At 36.2% G+C, this 25666-nt stretch overlaps 1 protein-coding gene across 1 annotated transcript in view; it reads left to right on the top strand.

The window, feature by feature from the left end:
- The window catches only part of LOC120331835 (uncharacterized), an 84992-nt gene that overhangs the window by 3671 nt on the left and 55655 nt on the right, over positions 1 to 25666 (top strand). The window contains exon 2 of the mRNA XM_039398998.2: positions 5855 to 5967. The gene's annotated coding sequence lies outside the window, so the exon portion shown is untranslated. The remainder of the gene's footprint in view (positions 1 to 5854; positions 5968 to 25666) is intronic.

Genomic DNA, 25666 nt, shown 5'->3' with positions numbered 1-25666 from the left:
GGGGAAATCTGAGTGTTGACAAGGGCCATACTAAATGACTTGGCGGGCCAGGTTATGGCTCGCAGGCCTCCTGTTGCACGTCACTATATTATAGTGTTATTGCAACCCCTTCAATATATATACCTTACCCATTTGTTTGGATGACCAACATTATTGGGGGAAAAATGGCAGTTAGAGCTGACATTTTCGGTATCGCAAAAGTTCACGAATTCGTTTTTGATCAAGTTAAAGGAATGACCATCACGACTTTGCTTTGGGCAAGTTTTCAGCTTGCAGCTATAGCAACTGTTTCCACGACTACATTATATCAACCTTTTAAACAAATATTACCCGACCAACCTTAATAATAAAAGGTTGCGTAAGAATGGAGGTCAGGGATGACATTGCCTACACTTTTATCACGAAAGTTTACGAATTCGTTTTCAAGCAAATTCCTTTGCGTATGAGAGAATGATCCTGGTTTTGTCTTGCGCAAGCTTTCAAAACAATTGTAATCGGGCTAAAGTCCAACTCAATGCAATTTGCAAACGAAAACTTGGCGTTATTCCATGGTTTGTATATAGTTAGTTCTTGAGTTTAACCCTTTAATTACTGGCTTACTGATTTTGTTCATAATAAATCAACTCTAGTTTCGATTTACAACAGAGGGTTAAGAATTTGTAATGCTTTAGGTTTTGTGTGTGGTTGTAAGCTATGGAGTTTGCGCTTAACGTAGCCTAAAAATTTTGGGCGCACCAGAAGTGTGTGTATCAATTTGGATGCGGCTAATTTTGTTCGCTTACTTTATATCAAGTTGTGTAAAGGCACTGAAGCCTATGGGCAGGGGTATATTCACTTGGCTAAAACAGACAGTTCTCGAACTAGTAATAGAACTAAAATAAGGAAAATCGGAATAAAATTATGGCCTTGCATTAACCTGGTACTACGGGAGTACCCAAATTTCGTTTAGTGAAGTAATCTGACGATTTTAAATATGGTATTAGTAAGGCTTTATTTGTCACAGAAATTTACTTCTGGCCGGGCCTGAGCAGGGGATAAAACGCGCCATTTTTTTGCACACGCGCTCGTTAGAAAGCGACTTTGCTTATCTGCTGCAGTAATCAATACCAAGCTTGAAGATTCGTGCAAGCTGACAACCAAGCCATTTCCTTTTCCTATCTCACACTTCTGCAAAGAGCGGTTTCTTTCTCTCTTTATTTTACTCTCCGAGGTGCTATTTCCTTTTCTCTTTATCATACCAGCCTGCTTTAAGCATAAACATTACAGCTCCTTGAATATAACTTGTAGAAACATATGTCCGTGTCGACAACACTTCGAGTTCTTCCATATTGTGTTATTACAAAAGTGAATTGACAAAAATGCGTTTCGAAAGCGCTGGTATATAAAGGGTGTTAATAAAGTCATGTAAAAAGTTATGTAGTAGAACCTCGAAGCGCTAAATAATATTGAGCATATAAAGGTGTATTGAATCAATTGAAAAACTTAAATGAACACTGATTGAAATAAAACTAACCTGTTTAAGATGTATTGAGAACTAACTTCATAACGTAATTTCGATTGTTATTGAGCAAACATGGGAAAGCTATGGCCCGCGGGCCAAATCCGACCCGTTGGGTAATTCAATCTGGCCCGTCTGATGTTGCTACAACCAAACTAAATTCAATTTGGGATCAAAATAAACGCCGAATGTGGTTCTCGCGTAACAAAACGAAATCGAAATAATTTTATTTCCTAAATAATTTTATTTATGGAATTCAATTTCGATTTTTCGATTCAAATTTTTAAGATTATTCGATTATATAAATAAATCAACAAAATTGCTAAACTGGGTTGAAAACAGGAAATAACTTGAAACACCATGCTGCATTGCATTTTTCATCAGCCCCCAAGTATATTTCTTGCGGCGATTAAATGACTTGACATTTTATTTAATTTGCCCAGCTTGAATGGATAGCATATACTCCACTGTCCAAATCCTACTGGTAAATTAAATATATTGTCCGACTGAAGTATGAGCAACTGAATATAAGTCACGAAGTTGCACTTTGGGGAATAATTGGAAATTGTCGCATATTTGAAAGAGATATTTCTGAATGATATTTCGTCGCCGAATGATATATTTTCTAAGATAGGTTGTCTACATTTTGTGTATTGTACGTATACATAATATTTGTCTATATTTGAAATCATGTCCATCTTGACATAGGATTCACATATTTTATCCACAGGGAGAGGAAAGCCTCTAACAGAGAAGGTCCTCAAGGGCCAAAAAGTTTGCCAGCTGGACTGGCGGGTCATATAAGTGTGACGTAAATAGTTATACTTTATGAACAATATTTACGGTGTTACAAAAGTAAATGCGGAATACAATACGCCTCGTGTCCAAAACTAAATTTAATCAACAAATTCTTTGAGCAATTTTTCAGCTAAAACATCAAAATTTGGTTTGAGGTGACTGTGGCAGCATCAGACGGGCCAGATTGAATTACCCAACGGGCCGGATTTGGCCCGCGGATCGTAGTTCGCCCATGTCAAACCTATAAGATTGTGGGTCTTGCGTTCAATTGTCTGTAATAAATGAATTGCTAATCCGAAACCAACAAAGTATATCTTATGAGAGTTTGAAAATTTGTGCTCCCTCCAAAATTATTTTAAATTCTTATTTTCGCCTTGATTATTCAAATCTTGCATCCGATATCCCAAGAAACATCTTGTAAATCTGCTCGTACTTTGATCCGAATTTGTTTATACTTGGCTTGATATTTCCGGTAGCAATGTTTATCGTTGCCAGACTTTGTTTTGAGTCAACTTTTAAAAAGAACTAAAGAGTTCAAACTCCAGGGTTACAGTGCGCCCTATAGTGACATTCAGGTACTCCCGTAGTGTATGTACCAGGTTAGGGTTAGGCCATAATTTTATTCCGATTTTCTTCATTTTAGTTTTATTACGAGTTCATGGACTGTCTGTGTTAGCCAAGTGAATATACTCCCTGCCCATAGGTTTCAGTCCTATTACACAACTTGTAAAATGGGCGAACAAAATTAGTTACCTCTATATTGGCACATACACTTTTGGAGCGCCGTTTATATTACTCTTATCGTCGCCAAAATAATTTAGCGAATTGGTAAAATCGGAATTGGTTTAGTGTGTGCAATTTTACTAAAATAGGATAATATTAAGCCCTCTTTTCATCACATTTGTGTGACATATTTTTTAAAGTTTAGCACGAAATGCTATTTTGCAAAGTGATTTGTATTTCTTATAATAATTTGAAAAAAAAATTAATTACCACTCTTCATTTAGCTTCAAATATTTTTTTTTCCTTCGAAATATTGGTATGATATTTCCGTCCATGGAATAAAAGTTCTAATTCAAATAAATGGCTACCATAAACTTACATGTACATTCAAAATTATTCGGTATTTAAAACTAATTCAAAGTCAGGAAAATTCCAAAATTTGACAGTTTCCCAAAGGAATATGTATTTGAAGGGATTATTTTGGGTCATATGCATTTTTTAAGTAATCGTTTTCTTATTTTTTTTTCAATTGATGTTTTGAAATTGTTATTTCAAATACTATTAGATCATATTTTTTTTTATCCGCAGAGATAACGCACATTTAGGCTTGATTCTGCACACTCAGACGAGCGTGAGCGATAGCCTGGTTGTTAGAATGTCTAACTTAATTATGCTAGAGTTAGTTTTAAGGTATCGGGTTCAAAGCCCATGACAGCCACCCCACCCTGCTTGTAATGAATTTTGTGGGCAAAGCCTAACTTGAGAGATTACAGTTCTTCCTAAAATAGTCGCACAGGTATTCCAACTCGGAATAAAGGAGTGAAATCACCGATTACAAGTTACTGAAAAATAATACCTTTTTCTGTTTTTTTTTTAACAGTATTTAGCTATTGTTTGGTTTGGAAAAAAATTGCAGAAAATCACGAATTATAAGATTAAGTACAGCTAAAAACGTGTGATAGCATCGCACGAACTTGCACGTAACGAGCATCGAGCTAACTACTGATACAAAATGGCGGGTCATTGCGATGTCCTTTTGCTTACGCGAGTTATATCGAATTGCAGATGCATGAGGTAATCGTATTCGCTAATACACACCTTTCGCTTCGAACATGGGCACGTGCAAGCAGCCACTGACATCTAATATTATGTAACGAAAATAAAGATCATGTTTTGATTTTCACTCCAAGCAATGCTGTGAACAATCTGACAACGGTGCCTGGAACCAACTAACTTAAAGATAACTTTGATAAGTATTTCAAAAGTACAATAGCCAGAAAGTTCAATACATTCGCGTGTTTTTTGTGTGTTTATTTTTAGCCCAAGCTTTGTTTAACAGGGTTCGTGTTTTTGTGAGTGTGTACTGGTGAGCAAGCACATGGTATTTATCATGTTTAAAATTTTGTTAAAGGTTTTGCTCGCTCTCCAGAATTCTCCATTTTTAATTTGGGTACGCCCGTAGTATGTGTACCAGGTTGGGGTTAGGCCATACTTTTATTTTGATTTCATTTATTTCAGTTCTAAGTTCGAGAACTGTCTGTGTTAGCCAAGTGAATATACCCCCTACCCATAGGTTTCAGTCCCTTTACACAACTCGATGCAAAATAGGCGAACAAAATTAGTTACCTCCATATTGGTACACATACTTCTGGAGCGCATTAAATTGTGTGTGATATGGAGTTTCAAAAGAATCTATCTATGTAAGAATAATTAGGATCCTGGGTTTGATTGTCACTCCGAACAAGGCTATAAACAAGCAATTATCGGTACTTGAAACCAACTTTTTTTTTGAGTGGGAATCTCTCTTGCCCACCATTGTTTACATCAGCGGTTCCCAACTTTCTTTGTTAAATTCTACCCTTTGCCTAATTTTGAACTCTTTATTCCTTCCTCTCTCTACATAAAAACTATTTTATTTGTTCAATTTTTAATCGATTTGTTAATAGTGTTATGTACATGTGCACTCTCGTTTTTGCACAGTTTAATTAAGTAGATTGTAATATGTTTTAATGATTAAGTATTATAGTTATAATAAAAAACTGAAGAAAACCAATAAACCATAACCACCGGGTTACCAGTGTCATCTAATGGCATTCAAAATTGATTCAAAATTTTTTTTAACAAAAATTTAAATCAACGTAAATATATTGGACAGTTGTAATGAACAGTTAAAGTCGGTAAACCAATAAACCATAACCATCGGTTCACCGCATCTACCTTCTTTTTACAAATTTGAATTACATTGTGCAATGTCATATATCTATTGACATTCAATATTATCTCAAATTTTTTCGAAAATTTAAATCAATGTAAACATATTGGATAGCTGTAATGAACAGTTAAAGTCGGTAAACCAATAAACCATAACCATCGGTTCACCGTATCTACCTTCTTTTTACAAATTTGAATTACATTGTGCAATGTCATATATCTATTGACATTCAATATTATCTCAAATTTTTTCGAAAATTTAAATCAATGTAAACATATTGGATAGCTGCAATGAACAGTTGAAGTCGGTAAACCAATAAACCATAACCACCGGTTCTCCGTATGTGTTTTCATTTTGCAAATTTGAATTGGACTGTTTAGTGTCATCTAATGCCATTCAATATTTCAAATTCAAAAATTTTTATCAACGAAAATTCAAATCAACGTAAACACATTGGACAGCTGTAAAGCTGTAATGCATATCACACAATAATAATTTAATCAAATTACGACTCACAGATTCAAATTATTGTCATCAATAGAAACATCCTTTAAAGCCCTTGCTTGACTTTTATTATGAATAAAAATATGTAAATTTAAATTTCTGAAATTTTCCTTTTTTAGTTGGACTAGCGATTTGTCTATAACGTGCATTGTCTCGCTCAATACATTCATCCCTGGAAACTACATTTATAGTCACAGTCGTCCAACACGAGAAGACGTCTAGCAAAGTAGTTGTAAGTATTGCTAGTTTTATTTAGTTTATTGATAATAAGATTTGTAAGTTGACTAGACGAGGCGAGACGTTAGGCTGGCGCGAAAGTTGACAAAGAAATGCTTGCGACGTCCTTGTTTGACTGCTTAGAGCGTATATGGTAAAGGTTTATTTAAATTTGTTTGCTAGGGTATTTGAGGCGTGCAATTTGCAGTTTAATTAATAAAAAATATATTTAGACGCTATGATGTGGATTGCGGTGCACATCTTGTGCAGTAGCTTTGTATACATCAAAAAGCAGACCGGCTGTCTATATCAGTGGTTCCCAACCTTTCTACCCTGGCGGACCGGTAAAATTAAATTAAATGTACTCGCGTACCGGCAAAAAATTGAAATGAGCGGAACAGAAAAAAATAACATATATTTGCGTAATATAATGTAATGTCGGGCACTCAATGTGCTTCTAGACAAAAAAGGCACAAGATGTCGCAATATGACGGCGGAAGAGAAATTGCGCAATACACAAACACAGCCTCGTCTTCGGCAAAGCAAAACAACAAAACAACAAAATTTCTCGCGGACCGGCAAAAAAGTTTCGCGGACAGGCGGTTGGGAACCACTGGGTATATGACAGCTAAAGTTCTATATATCCATCCCTGAATCGGGACATTTGCAATGCAAATGTTGATGCGTCTGTAATTTTTGTTGAGTATATTTTCTCCTTCAGCATATCCCGAAGAAATTACCATTTGGGTTGAAAGTGTTGGAAATAATATTGAAGATGTGATTTAAATAAAATTACATAGCAAAAATAATATAAGTTTCATTTTGACACTAAAAATATTTAAATACTGTATCCTATGTGTCCAGACTTCGCGGGCACCCGATTGAACCGGAAATATCCGGTTTTTCTAGAAGCGCTGGATGATTTATTTGAAAAAAACTACAGCATATAATGTATTTCGGACACCCGCCTTTTTTTAAACTCATATTAATGAGCTGACATTATTCTACAAGTAAATGCATGATTTTTAAATGAGTATTCGCGCGTTTAAAATGTTTTGCGCATTATGGTATGACTCGTTGGATTACTGTTTGGTATTGGTTTGAGAAAATCAAAAGTCGGTTACGAATAGCACGAAATACGAAGACATTTTTGTAACTAAATAATGTCATAGTTCATGACTGTTGCAAAATGGCGGTTCTTTGTTATTTTCTGGATTCGTTTTTGCGCTGGCGTCTTTGCGGTTAGATTCGTAGCTAGAGAAAGATAGATTTAGGTATGGTAAGAATGTACGACAGTATCTTTGATATAATGTGCATTTTATGAATATACTCTGAGAAGGATATATAGGGTGTCAATGAAGTCTTAAATTTTTTCGAAATTGCAAAGGGAATTTATCGATACCATATATCGTTTTGGCCCTCACAGATGTCTTAAATGAAGTGAAAATACTTGAACAAATACTGTTTAATTAAATAACAACAAACTTGGTTATTAAGATATAGTGAGAACTGACTTCAAAATTGAGATTGTAAAAATACTTTATGGACGCCCTGTATTTGGTGATAGTATGGTTTGTGGTGAGAAAGTTGCTTTTGTTTTATTTTGTGTTTTTTTCAATGTTTCTTTGAGAGAAAATTGTTGACTTGGAGCATTTTTGTTTAACATCATGCACGTATACAGGTGGCGTGCATGCATAAAAACAATTGTACGTTTGATTATACGGTGTTTTGCACCTATACGAGATTTGTATTGAGGTGTTGTTTAATAGTAATTGTATATGGGAAGTATCGCAGCGTAAAAACTTGGCATCTGCTGTTATCAGTCAGTCAGTTAATTTTGTGACCATTCGAGTCATAAGCATTACAGGTCGCCTGGTATTTGCGCATATCCTCGCAAGATTTTGCAAACTTTTTTTTTACGAAATTAGGTCGCTTGAAAAAAGGTTGGAAACCACTGATCTAGATCACGCTTGCAAAATCCAAACTTCGTCTTTTCATGTTTAATTTGCATCACCTTAGTTCGTTTGACGCACTTTGACTGCATAATTTCCAGACTTTTTGGAAGGTTGACGCTTTTTTATCGGCAAATTTTTTCTGGTTCAGGTTACCATCCCGAAAATGCTCACGGTTTTCATGTTCAAATAGGCGGATCAATAAATACAACGCCGTTTAGCCGCAGATGTTCCGAAGTTATTTTGTTGAATTTTTTCATTCGCCTATTTTTGAGCTCTTATCACCTCCCTCACTTTGCATAACCTACATTATTTTGTTCAATATTTAATAGATTCTCAGCTAATGTAAGTCTGGCTCCTGTTTATACAGTTCAAGTAGTTAATATTGTGTTCATGTCCAGTATAATAATTATAGTAACAATAAGGTATTAAGGGGGGATCTCTATTCGTCTGAAAAGCTTGGGTTAAGCGGATATCGCCCAGACGAACCTACAAATTACAGCTGGCTTTGATGTGTGCTGTCCGAGCATTTGAATTTTTCAAATTTTTGTATCAGCTCGAATTCGGCACTCTACAGCATACGACAGCAAATACAAAGCAAAATTTATCGATAAGAACGACAAAGTTTTTTACCCGCTTGGTAAACCTTTTACTGCTTTATCCCAGTAGAGGTACAATTACTTTAAAATGTCTATTTATTATAATCACTTCTCAACTGGGAGTGTGTTACGTGGAAGTGACATCACCTGTACGTCATTAAGGGTCTTCCTGTTGTCCGCTTGTGTTTTTACTTCCGGTAAGACGTTATAATAAATTAACATGAAATTACACCGAAGTAATCGATCTCTTTGACTTTTTCATTGCTCAAGGATTTAGGCTGTTAAAAACAGTCGGATATTCAACTTACTTTTTACTGTTATTCGGACGATAGTTTGTAAAAATCTCTCCAAATTTTAGTATTATCAAGGGTGCTTGCTAGAAAAACAAAAATTTGTCAAACAGATATTTATTTTTACAAATGATGATTTGAAAACGAGCTCGGAACGACATCCCACAAGTAAAACGAGCTTGGACTTCTAGATGAAGACACCACTCTGAAGTGCACGGACGACATTTTGAGCACCTATGGGCAATGTTCCCTCTAATTGTTTGTAGTATGTGTGCGCAGAAATTTTGGTGTGTGCGCACTTTTTTGGAAATGACCAATATTTGTGCAAAAACCAATGAAGAAATTTTGGCGTTCTAACCGGGTAATAGAGGGGCCAACAACAAACTTTCTCAACCTGCCAACCGAGCACATTGTTACATTACATCGAAATACGTCTGTGCGCAGTAAATCTATGCGTGTGCGCAGCCTCTGAAAGCTGTGTGCGCGCGCACACGCGCACACCTTAGAGGGAACACTGCCTATGGGTGTAATATAACACATGTTTTTAAAAACTCTGTAAAAGTTATTCTTTGTAAAAATAATTAGCTGTTTGATAAATTTTCCGTTATTTTAGCGACCGCTTTGAGGTTATTCAAATAGTCTCACTGTAGACAGAGAAGTCAAAGAAAAATAAAACATAAAAAACTTATGATTTCAACAAGATCTAAAGAAAACTTTTGAGTAGTGAATTTACATTACTGTATTGCTTATTTATATTACTCAAAATTTTAGTGATCGCTTGTATTTATATTATTTATTACCAGGGGCCAAAAATTTTGCCAATCTAGACTAGCGGGCCATGTAAGTGTGACGTGAAAAGTTACATTTTATGAACAATATTTACAGTGTTACAAAAGTGAAAGGGGAAAACAAAAAGCCTCGTTTTAAAACTAAATTTAATCGCAATCTCAACAAATTCCTTGAGCTATTTATTTAGCTTAAACATCAAAATTTGGTTTTAGTTTGGTTGTGGCAGCATCAGGCGGGCCAGATTGAAGTACCCAAAGAGCGGGATTTGGCCCGCAGGCCGTGGTTTGCACATGTCAGATTTATAATCCAAGTAGCTCTTAGATTTTTGTGGTCGCCGTACTTTTGCTCATAGATCGTTCTCTTCAATTTCTGAATAAGTTTCCGTGACCTTACTTTTAAGCAACTATGCGGCAAAGCATAGGAAACAATTTGAATCCGGTAAATTTTGAACTAGAGCGTTGGTTCACCCGCAGACATCACCTTCAACAATTCTGCGAATTCTTTTGGCTTGGGATTTCATATGTAGCTTTATATCATACTGTGGCTTTTGGTATTTTTATGGTCGCCCGTACCTTCGCTCATAGATCGTTCTCTTCAATTTCTGAATAAGTTTCCGTGACCTTACTTTGAGCAACTATGCGGCAAAGCATAGGCAACAGTTGGAATCCGGTAAATTTTAAACTCGTTTCACTCGTAGACATCACCTTTAGCATTTCTGCGAATTCTCTTGGCCTGGGATTTTGCTTCGAGATTTAGTAACTATAAAAAAAAATTAGCCAGACATTTCAGTTCTGAGAATTTGCTCCTGCGAAACTGAGCTAGACGAAACGATGCGTTAATTCCGGCCTAATCCTCGTTACATTTAGAATGGCAAGAAGCCCTTCGGAGGCCGAGGATAGAACACGAGAGGTCGGAGGAACGAGAAAGGGATGGTGCGCAAAGAGACAAAAAGACGGGTAGATGAATATATAGGTATATATGCACGTAGAGCGATGTTCATAAGAAAAATTCTACAAATTCTTTTGGCGAATGGATGTCATATTAGGTCTTAGAAATAGGGAAAACGGGACTTTTGAAACATTTCAGTTCTAAGAATTCGCTAACACCGAAACTAAGCAAGAATACCATGCAGGCGAAACAGTGTCGCTTTCTCTATTACCTTACGTTAAGATTAACTTTATTCCAATGCCCAGTTTTTGTTACGTTCGGAATAGCGCCAGCTACTTTCTTCTGTTCATCTTCAAGTTTCTGAAAGACAATGACAGATATACTGTATAAATATATAATCAGATAGAGAATGGCTTATAGAAATAACTATGCGTCATCTATTGGCAAAAGATTTCGCAGTTTTCGTTACTCTTAGAATAGCCCGATATAGCCAATCATTTGAGTTCACTTTCGACTTTCTACTATAGAAGTTGTCTATATTAGTGCTTCTCTACTAGTGTGTCACAAGGCCATTAACGTGGGTCGCAAAAGTATTTTCGAATGTTACCTACAGTTTTCGATTAGATCGGGAAATTGTGACATTATCATTACGTAACATTTATAAAACTATGTAACAATTAGAATTATGCGTCGTTATCATATATGATATGAAAATATTCAATATGCAAGTTTTGCATTAGTAGTAAATTTCATAGGATACCAATATAGTATTGCATTGCATACATTTTTTTTGTATCTCATATGTTAACATCTCATTGTGAGTCGCACAGAAAAAAAATGGCATTGAAAATGGGTCGCGAACTAAAAAGGGTTATTAGCAAAGTATCTATGCCGTAAAGAGTTGACTGCGATATTCGAAATACTGACGAATAACGGTTGAATTCAATGAATACTTCTGATTATTTTTATTAGTAATCCCGGGCTACGGTTTCGGTCAATTAGCCATCAGAACTTTAAAATATAAAAGATAAATAAGTGGCAAGCTTCTCCCGGAAGTGACTTAACAGCTGCGTCATAATGAACTCGCGCCTTTTTGGGTGCTTTTCATTGTCGTTAATGTTGAATGGGATAATTAACCAGCATGACTAACTCTCTGATAAGTTTATAGTCTCTGGCTAAGTTTCGATGATACGGACTTCGAAACGATGCGAAAATATTCCTGGACCTTCTTATATCTGGGTGCATATATCGCAGTTCATATACGCTTCGGTGGAGGATACATGTGTACGGCGTGTTACGATTTGTACGGTGGGCTTAGATTTATGGGAACTCCTGAAGTATGCGCACCAAGATGTCACAACCTGAACCCTAACCTGGTACACAACCTGAATTCAGGTTTTGCGCCATCTTGGTGCGCATACTTCAGGAGTTCCCATAAATCTAAGCCGACCGTACAAATCGTAACACGCCGTACATACCTATCACAGCAATGGTTGCAGAAGTGAATTGATGAAAATGATGAATTTGAAGTGATGCCAGGGTCAAGCGCGTATAATTCGACCCATGAGTTTGGCATTATTTTTTGAGTTTCAAAACTCGGCTTACATGCGAGGATATATAGGGTAGCTTGCACTTGTATGAATCCATCAGTACGATGAGGGAGAAACGAAGCCTTCAAAAGCTACAAACAATGATAATGCGTATTAGTAGTGTCAAAGGGTTCGCCATCAGCACGTGAGCCCAATTGCAGTTTAATCAGGAATAATGATTCATGGCTCCATAGCGCCATCTGTGTTTGATTACTGGCGCTTTATATTCCGACATTTGTCTCATTTTTAAAAATAAAATATTATTGAATACGGCGTGTTCTTCGAGGAAAAGCAACATTAACTATGGTTTGCACACGAGTGGGCCTATGGATCCGTTTTGCTATTATATTGTTGTTGTTCTTGTTGGTATTCTTCTACTTGTTGTTATAAAAAAATCTTTTTTTTTCATTCACTAATGGACCAATTGCTTTGAAATTGCAAAGATTTTTCGCTAGTAGCTTATTACTTCTAGTTGTTACTAAATTTCTGGTATATAATGACTTGATAAACTATTGTATACTTATTATGTATTTCACCTATTCATGTATTATTTCGAATCCTCTGGTACATTTCATATCTTCAAACGGCTTTGAAATCATGAGTGAACTCTGTTCCTAAGGTGATACTCGTTGGTCCATGATTCGGCGGCAAAATCTCTAACTTGCCCACTGGGTGGTGACGATGAGCCACTGTATACATCAAATCTGTCTAAACGTTATTCGCGCCTCGTCACGTTTTCCAATCGGGCAGGGATTCCTTCTCAGGTAAGAATCTGATTGTCGAGAATTCCTCCCGACTAGAAAGCGCTGCTCTACCCACTTCATAGACTCTACCCACACTCATAATCAGTGGAGGTATTAAAATGCCTCATAGAAAACTTTAGGTACTCCCGTAGTATCTAGTATGTGAGCGAAGATGGCTGACACGGGAACGTAGTATGTGAACCAGGTTAGGGTTAGTCCATAATTTCAAGTACAAATACTACGGGAGTCACTTGGCTATTCCTTGAACTCGTCATGAAACTAAAATAAGGAATATTGGAATAAAATTATGGCCCAACCCTAGCCTAGTACACATACTACGTTCCGGTGTCCGTCATTTTAGTTCAAATACTACATGAGCGCCAAACTTTTATCTCGGGTCCAAACCATCGGGTAGAGTCTACGTCTATCTTGAGTTCCTATGTCTACCCGGCAGACCATGCTGAATCGTAAAGTAAAGATCTCGGTCATTCTGTACCTAATAAATATTTCTTGAACATAGCCTTGTTCGGAGTAGAGATATGAAAATGCCCCGTAAAAAAAAACAAAAATAATAGTCAAATCAGCTTCGACTATTTTGTATATTATACGGTTTAGAAAGTTTGTACTGCCTGCGGACTCGTATGCGAACTTTCGTTTCGTCAACTCGATGAATAATTTAGAAATCGGCTAATCTCTCAATCGAAATACGTCATGGCCCTCATCTATGATTATCTTTTCTAAATTACGTAAGTATTCCGATATAACTCTCATAGATGAATCATCGTAAATCGTATACGCTTAAAATCAACAACGTTTTAAACTGGACGCGATGGCGTAGTGATTAAATTATTAGGTACTCCCGTAGTGTGTGTACCTGGTTAGGGTTAGGTCATAACTTTATTCCAATTTTTCCTTATTTCAGTTTCATTCCGAGTTCGGCGACTGTCTGTGTTAGCCAGTTAAATATATCCCTGCCCATAGGTTTCAGTCGCTTCATACACCTTGATGTAAAGTAGGCGAACAAATTTAGTTACCTCCATATTGGTACATACACTGCTGAAGCGCCAAGACTTAGCTACATTGGTATCGTAGGTTACAAGTCCGGGTATGATTTTTACGCCGGTTCCATTACATTTGAACCCACGTACATTTGAACCAATGACAATTGCACCTGCATACTATTGCACCTATGGAAATTTTTTTGTTGTACGGATAGTTGAACCCATCCTAACCCTAACCCATGGGTTTCAGCACCCGCATATTGATTGAACCCGCGGATATAGACATGGGTTCAAATGTACGTGGGTTCAAATGTACGGTCACCTTTTACGCCACCTCGCCCATGGTGAATTAATCGGGTATGCCAGTGGTTCCCAACCTTTTTTTATCCTATGGTATTCTTCCGGGGTCCTTCAGCACTTATGGTCCGCTTTTTTATGCCAGTGGCATTTTTAGCGTTACTTTGAATGGTAAAATAAAAAATCCTATCATGGTCAAACAATTTATGATCAGCAATGGCAAAACACCTTGTTAAACAACCTTATCAAGCAATAAAACTAGGAAAAACGTGGGGGTTTTCTAGTAAAAGTAAAAGTAAAATCAGTTTTGCGTCTGGCATTGTGACTCCCTCCTACTGCTCTGTGCCTTCTTGGTGGGCCACGAGCCCCCGGTTGAGAACCATTGGCAGGGGCGTAGCCAAAAATTTTCAGAAATTTTTATTTGCTAAGTTAGATCGAAACAGCTCGGGGGTTTAAAAAGCACTTCAAGCCACGGAAAATTTCTATCTATGATACAGAAAAATGATTTTATTTTCTGTACATTTTGAAAGGGGGGAGGGGGGGTTCGACCCGCAAAACCACCCCCCTGGCTACGCCACTGACCATTGGGGTAGGTGATGCTGAATCAAAAAACTCTGTTCATTCCAAAAATAGTATCTTCTTTCGCATTCTCAGACAACATTAACTCTTGTACAAAAATATGTAACCGTGAAAAACTACCAAAATATCCTGCAAAACGTGCAAAAACAGTGAAAACTACCAAAAATCATGCAAAAACGTGCAAAAACTGTCGAAAACCTTCCAAAACGTGCAAAAACCACGAAAAAACATTAAAAACGTGCAGAAACAGTGAAAAACCACCAAAAAACCATAGAAAAATCAAGGTCTCCTTGTCATGTAAATACACGTTATCAACAAGAGTTTTTAAATATTCGATGAATCATCCATTTTACGAAATCGAAACCTATTTGGCGGGAAGCTTATTTGCATATCTTAGTATTTAATCTATTTTTGCGGAAGATCATGTACTTTTGTACTTTCAATTGAATTCATTACATACGCATTGTGTAGCCAAATAAAGATGAAACCTCTGCTTGGTGGTGCGCTTAAAGTAAGACAGAAGAACTTTTTTTCAAGAAAGGAATCTCAAATTGAAGCGCATAAAAGAAGATGAACCTTCCGAATAAGAATTTCCATTAATGCGGGTTAAACTAGTGTTAGAGAACCTCAACTCATCACCACGACTTGAGTTGGACTCTTCAAAACACAGGGGTGTACTCAAGGGATGAAACGTTGAGGGTCGAAAACTTTTTAATGTGAAAAAAATCTGTATGATAGATAGCAATTTTTCGTAGTTTGAAACGCTTTTCTAGACTTTCAAAACTCCTGAAAACCTACGTTAGCTAACCGCGCTACCTGTTAAGAACACTTGAAAATTCCTGAACCTTCCTTCTTTGATAAGGACTTTGAAGTAAATGAAATGACTCTGCCTCGTTCTCTACTTACTGCCAGTGACTGTTAGCTCAATGATTTGAATCGACTTTGAACTCGAACTTGGATGACCCGTGGCTGGATTTGGCTCGTAACTCAGGTCAAATCAGACAATTCAAATTATGACATTCTAATTGCCATAACAGTTCAAGTTCCAAAGCCAAGTTCTTTTCTTCATTTTCATTTGACATTTAAACTCAGACGACGCACTTCATATTTCTATGCCAACTATAGCAATTAATCACACAATTGACAATATCAAGAAGTTAACTGGCATTTAACAGTAATAGCGACTTTTGGAATTCGACAACTTTGAAATTATTAAGATCGGGACTATATTCTAAACATTTAGGCTCATTAACTGCCAACATTTTGTTTTGATTTTTGACTTTCCGAACAAAATTTTTGTAATTACATCCCGATCCAATGTACCAATATGGAGGTGAATAAGTTTGTTCGCTTACTTACATCGAGTTGTTTGAAGGGACGGAAGCCTATGGACAGGGGTTATATTCAATTGGCTAACACAGACAGTCCCCGCCCCGTAATAGAACTAAAATAAGGAAAATTGGAATAAAATTATGGTCTAAACCTAACCTGGTACACACACTACGGGAGTACCGATTATTATACCAACGTAATTCACGCATTTCGCTCCGAACGAGGCATTGTACAAGCAAGCAGCCACTGATATCTAACGATATATAAGAAACTAGTGCTTCTGAAAGAATCAGAATCCTTTCAGGTTGTGATTGTTCATCCCAAGGGTTCTCAAACTGTTGGTGTCATGGATCCCGTGAAAAAGTTTGACTATTATTTATAGAGCCCACAGGGATCATATAAAAATAAAAACAAAAGAAGACATTGTTACTCGCCGATGACTCTTTATGAGTAAATTAATATCACCTCATTGTGACTCGGATGTATTTGCTGCTTTGTATTTAAAAATATTCAAATTGCCGTTGCCAAATTTTGCTAATTGTTATTGCTTGGGTAGTTACAAAATCAGCCAAATCAGTATTTTAATGAGTTAACGAATAGCTCGCGGAGCTCCTAGGTTTCTCTCATGGAGCCCTGGGGCTATACCCAGTTTATTACACCCTTTGAACACGAGGTGTGTAACATGCGAGTCCAACACAACATCGTTGTAAAGATTCTTGTTAATTAACCATGAAAAATTAGTAATTTGATTTTTTTTTTAATCGATGGACTTGCTTTTCATTGGGTCACGCTCCCAACTTCCGATGGTCGAGGCATCACGATTTCTTAAAAATGTCAAATTTGTAAGAAATACGAAAATTTTAATTTTAGTCTAGCCTTTGGATCTGGATATAAGCCAAATCCTCGACGGCCAGTAATTAATTTTCGAGTTACCCCTATCTTGTTGTGCTGCATCGGATAGCAATCGACAATGATGTTGACTTCCATTTGGGAGTATATTGAATAGTTAAATGAGGGATTGGGATGTTCGATGCAAATTATCGAGTATATCATTGTCCCAATATATAATATTTCATTTTTTTAGGCTAAAATAAATAGAAGTATATCAATTTTAAAAAGGATCGGAACCCTCCACCTCTCCCTTTTTAAAATAAAAAAAATCTGTATCATACATCGAAATTTTTTGCAGCATGAAACGCATTTTAGCCTCTCAAGACTCACAAACACCCACGGGACCCGGTAGCTGTTACAGCCTAACTTGGCAATTGGAAATTCAAGACCCCTTGGCTAATTTCTAGCTCCGCCACTGCCACAATGTAATGAATTGGCTGGGAAATTCTGCCAGAAAGATACAGACCCTTTCAAATCAAAGTGACTCTTTGCTAGGGTTATCATATTTTTTTCACTTCAAAGCGGGACGCCTCCTGTAACTTTACAGTTTCCGATTTTACTACATAGGCTTACACTTAAGCCATCCCGGCTGTCTTCATTGACCATATTGTCATCGAGAGTTCATGCGCATATTCTCTGCCTAAATATCGGGTTCAGTTCGAAAAATAGAAAGGAATAGACGCTAACAATACAAGTTTAAATTTTTTGTACAGCAAAAGGAATAAAGAATAATGGAATAGTCTGCCGTTTTCAGGCATTGAGAATTTGCTTATTCGCCCAAGCATGCTTCTCTGTAGATAACACCTTTAAAAAAACGTTGTTCACATGAACGTCCGAACAGGACCAATTAGAATTGATTTTACATGTGATACGTTCGCTAACAATGTTAGCGGGAAACAACGAAACAAACAAAATAACGCATTCACCTTCAGTAAGTACGATAGCGTTGCGCTACACCAGCAACAACAGTAACGAGAACATGTTCGTGTATTATGCTGGATGGCTGAACGCAAAGGCGGGACTTTTGGCTGACTTGTCGGAACGGCGGGACAAGCCTACCTTTTGCGTATATTTGGATTCTTGTGCTTAGGCTTGCTCGGAAAATTACTAGTAAATCACAAAAATTGCAAACCCTCTTGCAATTTCAAGATCTTTTGTACAAAGCCCCCGCCACTAATGCAAAAAATGCGAGATTTGAGAATATACCCCGCCACGTTTATAAATAGAAAATTAGTAATTATCTAGTTAGAGTGATGGTTACACGTGATTTGAATTTATTAGAGCAATCTGCATTCCTAACCCTTACTGTATAATTACTAATTTTCTTATTTTGAGTGGTGGCGGAATTTTTTTTTTTTGGAGGTGACTTTGTACAAAGCATCCCAATTTCAATATATTTAGGAATATTATGTTTGTATTAGGCTGTTCTACACAAGAATGGAATAAATGACGTGCTCGCATTGTTTACAATCCAAAATAATCTCAATTCGAGACATAGGCGCATTTCAGCAGTTCAACGTGTTTATTTTTCCATCCTTGACAGGTCTTTGTTTACATTAAAAGCGTGTGTTGTATATTTCCAGTTAAAACCGGATAAAACTGGTTTAGTCGAGCTTTTGCTAGATACTAGTTTCACAGTTACTGTAAACAACAAAGCAAAATATATCAAAATTTCACAATGAAATTAAGTTTACTATAGCTAATTTGCTTCTTCACCAATAGTCTACGTATGTTAGTGTTGTATAAATCCCACAATTACATTGGAATTCTATATTATTTGCCAATTTTCCTGATTTCTGATTTATTTGAACCCAAAATATGCGGAACCAATTGACGCGGTTACACAATTTAATATCAACGTTGGTTGTGTGATGTGTTATATACAAGGCTCAAGGTGTAATAAAAATTAAATATTCAAACTTACCAAAAATAGGACCGTACGTTCGAGAAATTGCTGGCCTCTTCTTAATTAAAAAATTGCAGCATGATTCGGTTAATTCGTATAAAAATTATGTAAATATATTATCACTAAATGGGAAAAATGCACTAACGAGCCTGTCGAAGGACTGTGTTTCTTAACAGGGCAAGTATCGTGCGATCAGGACAAATGGGAGATGACATTTTTTAGGTTATTAATGTGGTTTTGAGATTGAAAATTTATTGCGTTTAGAGTTATCATATTCTATATTAAAATATCATTTTATTCTATCGAAGATCATTTGGCTTAGAGTTATCCACGTATCTTTACAAAGTATCAATTTAATTTTTAACGGCAGAAATATTCCCACGTGAAAGTTTGAGCTTAATATTTAGACAAAAATCAATTTTCAGTGTCCACTCAGGCAAACTTAATAATTATATAATAGTAAAGGATAGTAGTAAAACTACGCGAAAACACAGAATAAAATGACCTGTGTATTATGGTTGGGCAGTGGAGTGCAACCTTTAACACAGGAGGGCCAGTTACAATCTACTTGGTTACTAGAATTACTCGCACGCACCAGATTAATCTGAATTAAAAAACTCGTTTCGCGGGCCCTGCACTATTTAAAATTGGTTCTGGAAATTGATTCAAAATTGGCACTTCTACGCGGGCCGCACAACCTTTCCCTCTGGGCCGCGTTTGTACTGCGGGCCGCAGGTTGTGGCCCGCATCAGGGGGTAAGGGGTGGTTCTTTGGGAACATGACCAAAGGCTTCTCTAGGTATACCAGTCGCGATGGCTTTATTATTTACAGTAAATTGACTATAACTCTTTGACTCTGATGCATTTATTCATTTTTGTTGTCTTTTGTACCATTAAACGAGGCGCATGAAGGGGAACGCTGTAAAACAATACGAGGTATTTTTATAAAAGAATAGAATCGTTGAGAGTACTTTGGATTAACAGTGGCTCTTAAAGTTGCTTAACCGGGGGACAAAATTAGAAACGGAAGAATATTCGCGGGCTGGGATAGGGGAGCGTCCGCGGGGGGCCGGTACCGGTACGTATTAGGATAAATAAGATACTGGTGAAACTGAATGACGTAACAATCGGCGGTATCTAAAACGCAAAAGATAAAAATATAAGATTTTGAACTATCTCACTCAAGGTGGGCCATATTGAATCGTTCAACGGGTCGCAGTTTGGGGACCACTGATTTATAAGAACGCCATGGACTTTAAATGTTCCACAATCACTGATATATCTTCTCATCGATATCCAATTACTAATTCATGGCATTGATATATGAGCGTCAGCGTTTAATATCGCGACCTTTTCTTGCATCCAATCTTTGAGTGAAGTCATCCATCATTATTTGTGATATATAAAAATGCTTATCACAAAAACGTTAAATTGTGGGTTAATTTCCATGTATCTTGTCAATGTTACTGTCAATGTTAAGACAGTGTAACTATCCTGTTCTCGCCCCACCACCGATTATCTTAGTTAAGGTTTCAGTAATATTTTCATAAAACGATGCTAAAGAGGGCCAGTTTAACTTACTCAATTGAGATTAAACAGAGAACAGACAAGATGGCGATAAACTAGCCGGAAAGAAAATAAATTAACATAGATATGCGTGTTGCCCAGCCGATTTCGATCAGACTTCGGAATCCTAGGAACACATTTCCAAATTGGGATGTTTTATAATAAAAAAAAATAATCGCATAATCATACGCGCAGGGGTTCCTTGACCCACTGGAATGTTTACTGGGGGTTCCGCTACACCAAAAAGGTTGATAGAAGCACTCCTCAAATCACTAGAAAAACTCGATAGAACATTTTCGTTATTGCTCACACAATTTATTGCACTTTGGGTGAGATGGTGGTCACGGGGTTTGAACCCAAGTTATTTAACATGTTGCTTGACCAATCGCATGGCGATCGCGCTCCCAAATTCTCGCGTATTTCCCAAATCAGTTCAACGCGCCGGCAATTTCGCAATTAGATGTTATCACTGAATATGAGTCTCCACACTGGTCAATAAAATGTTTTATTTGAAGACTTGATCTCAGAGTAGATCGATCAAATTGTCATTTTAAAAATTTATTCAATGAGCGTGGCAACCGTATACACTATGAAAAATATCAGAAGTTTAATATATATAGTATAGTAATTATAGCCACACAACCGTACATACTACGAAAAATACAAACAGAAATTTAATATGTATGAAATGATAATTGCTTACACTTATTCATATTGTATCAACTTCAATCTCCCAAAATCATGGCTCATTACTGGAACTTAAAAAAGCTCATTTTGATTTACTTTGTGATTTCCTTGATTTTTTACATTTTTGATAAGTATACTCTAAAAATTCTGGGTCATCGTGGTGCAATGCAAATACCATGATGTAATGTATTTCGATACATTTCCGGATTTAGATATATTGAAACTTATGACTCATTTCGAATTAATATTTAGATAGAATAATTTGCAGAATATATTTTTGCATATTCGACATTGACATGAAATTCATAGTAAAAACGATCTATTCGGGGAGGGACATACAAAATACAGCGAAAAAATGCTAATTACTGATAGATGGTAGTTAATGCTTTTTATGATTTCCCATCAAGACACCAAAGTGACATCAATTAAACGCTGTTTGTTACGGATAGTTAATCAAATGATACTAATACTAAATGGAATAAAATAAATCAGAATCACGCTGTTATTCAGATACATTTTATAAATATTTGTATATTTTTTTTAATATCTTTCTATCTTTATAACTTAACTTCATAATGTAACTTTATCTTTAGTATAGTGTTGTATAGTAAGATTTACAAACGGAAAATATAGTGCGCACGGCAAGGACATACGGTATATAATCTTGTTGCAGATTGTCCAAAGCCCAATCCTAATTGATATATTAACTTTATTCCCCAGTATGAATATAACATAGTAAATCGCCCAAACTATCAATATGGGAACTCGTAGTTCGATAACAATATATATAGGTTATATTTCAGTACGATACACAAAATTATCGTCATTGAAATCTCAACATGAATATACGTGGTGACGATAACACGCTATAAAACAGGTCTAACTAAAACAATTGAAATTGCAATTTTCCATCTTGACAAACCTTTTCGGTGGAGCGTATTCCCTGTGCTATATTTTGACTATCTTTTAATGTCTGAATTGTATGAACTATAAGTACTGTATACATAAAAGCAAACCTAATACCAGCGAAAATGATATTCAAAGTGTAACAGGTAATAGGGTATTCGATTATCTTTATACAGTATAGATATATCAATGAACACTCCAGGATTTAAATCGGGGGGGGGGGGGGGGGCACGGTTTTTGAACCAGGGGCCGAAAATTTTGCCCATCTGGACTGGCGGACCATGTAAGTGTGACGTAAAAGTTACATTTTATGAAAAATATTTACAGTGTTACAAAAGCCTAAGTGAAAAACAATGAGCCTTGTAATAAAACTAAATTTATTCACAATCACAACAAATTTCTTCCGCTATTTCATAGGTTAACATCAAAATTTGGTTTTAGTTTGGTTGTGGCAGCATTAGGCGGGTCAGATTGAATTACCCAACAGGCCGGATTTGGCCCGCGAGTTGTAGTTTGCCCATGTCTGATTTAAATGGGAACCCTAAAGTGCGAACCCCGGGTAAAAATCAGTGGGTTAGATTATAACATGACAAAGCGTTTGCGGAACAATAGTACCGGAAGGATATTATTTATCGTAAGATACCCGCTGATATTTAAGCCTCCGTGGTATTTTGTCGTGACAAAGTTGAAACCATAATCCCGTCGAACCCACTCAATAATCGTCTTTGTAAAGTAGTTTATTTGTGTTTTTAATACTTTATGAAAGATGGATTGATTTACATTATATATTCACCTGCCTTCATAAGCCTTGGTTGTTTATAATAGTTCCTCATAAAACTGTCGGGAATATAATAACAATCAGATACCCCCCCCCCCCCCTCACCCGTCATCCAATTTGACCAAGAGGATGAGCAAAGTTTATTTAATTGTATATAAATTTGAATAACGGTAACTAGAATCAATAACCCCAAACTTCCTTTTTTATATCTTATTTTACCAGTACCATTTTAAGTATTTGAACGGGATGACGACGCAAAATAATCGCACATTTCATCTACTCATGTGTCTTTAAACTAATTTAAATTTGTTGTACTCGTATGAAATAACCCAAAAATTCCATTTTTATGCCTCATTTTTAATAATAATCTTTCGTCTTGTGTAATTATTCATCATCGCCATAAGCAATAAAAGCGTTCTTTCTATAAGGTGTCAAAAGTTTATATATAAACCGCCTTTTAGCAATAAAAATCCATTTCTCAAATAAATTGATACTTGCTCGCGGCCAAGTTTGGATCAAAGCTGACGTGCGCCATCGAATGGTTTTCATTTGCGCGCCATAGTTGGTGAAGTCTTGTCTGACAAAGGTGTGGCGGCTATTATTCTATTGTTATAGTGTTCTATAAACAGTGGCGCTGTCAAATGACTTTTAATATCCGTTAACTAGTTGAATGATGGGGGATTAAATAGGATAATGAAGCACCTGGTTTTCGTAATCTCCAGGATTCGTTTTGTAATTAATTTAAAAAAATACGTGAACTTTTGAAGTCAAAAATGTTTGAAATTTTGAAACCATTCGCTTCATCTCGCATAAGCGAAAAATCAAATTTCCAGTGCGACATGCATTCCCAGCCTTCATCCCAACCCTAATTGGAAAATTACTATTTTTTTTGAGCGGTAGCGAGTTTTCTTTGGGGGGGGGGGGGGGGGGGGAGGGGGGGGGCTTTTTACAAAATATCCTCCAAATATTACAATATTCTATAAAAACGGTTCAGATAAGCATTTGTATGCATTGCAACTGAATCGGTGTACCGCGCATCAGCATTATAAAACTCGACGAAGTATAATCAATTAAATACTTCAACAATTTTTTTACTCTACTTTTTTGATGGTATCTTGGACAAATGAAAGTGAAATCTAACTAATAGCGTTTAGTTATCATGTTAATTATCATTTTACTGTCTTTAGAAAACTTGTTTCGAGTGAATATGTTTATTTTAACACTTCAGAAAATCGGTGGTGATAATTTGGAAAATTTTAGAAAAATTAGGTAAAATTAAATGGAATTTTCAGGTGATTCAGATATTTTGATACACTGTAAAAAAACGCCAGATTAATCTCTTTTAGCAATGAGTCGTTACGTTATTTTAATCAAAATCCCGCTGATAGAAGTTACGTTATTTGACTACTAGGAATGCGTTCATGTTTTGGACACCTTGTCAGATTCGATATTGATTAACTGTGTAAATCACGTTGATTTTGCTGGATCGTTTTAAGAGTAATGAACGAAAATTGTTTAAATTTTGTTTTGACTCTTGAATTCCAATCATTATATGTTTCGCTTGCTGTCGTTTTCTGTTTCATTTCTAAGACATAATATAAAAATTGAAAATAATTAAAATGTCATGTTTTAAATTTGCGAGAAGAGCCTTGTCCTGTTAATGCTGACACAGCAGAACTCATTTATGGCAACATGAACCCAGCGTTTTCCAAACAGGGAAGATTTTGTAGTTTCTGGGGAGTTTTTTTTTGTATTTGCTGTAGTATTTTTATTATTCTTTAGTTCTTTATTATTATTACAATATTCATACTATACTATACTATATATATTCAAACCTGATCACAACTTGCTGTATTTATTGTAATAATATATGGAAGAGGCAATCCTAATTTCATATGAGGGATCCTCCAGAGAGGATTAGCTTACATTTTGGTAAGCCTTATCGACTTTCTCCTCTGTATGATAAATATGAAATTCTTCTACCTTTCAGCTATCACCAGACCGATATGTTTATCACATCTATTTCTGTTTTGTCGTATGATTCATCTTATTTTGGTTGCGGTTTTTAGCGGTAATTTACATTTCAGGAAAATTTAAATAACATGGAAAATCGAAAAAATTTAGGATAATTTACAGTCATTCCTGTTTACAATTTTTGGCGTTCCCGAATTTAGTGAAGCAAGATGGCGGACACCGGAACGTAGTATGTGTACCAGGTTAGGATTAGGCCATCATTCCAGGTACAAATACTACGGGAGTCACTTTACTTACGGGACTCGTAATAAAACTAAAATAAGGAAAATCAGAAAAAAATATGGTCTAACCCTAACCTGGTGCACATACTACGTTCCAGTGTCCGCCATCTTTGTTCACATACTTCGGAAGTACCCTATTTTTTACAATAAAACTCGCAAGTCGCGTTAATATGACCTCACAATGGATATGAGATTGTGTATGTGGCATAACAACCAACAGCCTTTGTTTTATCTATAACGATTGATTTATAATAATTTTGCGCTCCTTTAATATATTTGGATGTAAAATTTCCTCGGATATCTTGTGGTTGGAAAAAACCCGTCGTTAATATTATATTATTTTGCCAAATATATATTTTTCATTTGGCAGTGTCTACGATGTTTTTCAGCCATTCTTTGGCACACTGGTTGGTTAGTCTCGGGTCTGGGTAGAAATGCTTACTAAAGTGTTACTAAAAATTTATTTGCCTTGTATAAACTGAGTTTGTGCTTATTTGATCTAAGATTTGATATGCTTCATTAGGTGACCGTACATTTGAACCCATGTGTATATCCGCGGCTCCAATCTATATGCGGGTGCTAAAATCCATGGGTTAGGGTTAGTATGCGTTCAAATATACGTAAAACAAAAAAAATCCATAGGTGCAATTGTCGTGGATTCAAATGTA

Source organism: Styela clava, chromosome 6, assembly GCF_964204865.1.
Source record: "Styela clava chromosome 6, kaStyClav1.hap1.2, whole genome shotgun sequence".
In the NCBI taxonomy this organism is placed as follows: domain Eukaryota; kingdom Metazoa; phylum Chordata; class Ascidiacea; order Stolidobranchia; family Styelidae; genus Styela; species Styela clava.
Note: the sequence above shows the minus strand (reverse complement) of the source record. Positions and strands in the feature narration are given on the sequence as shown.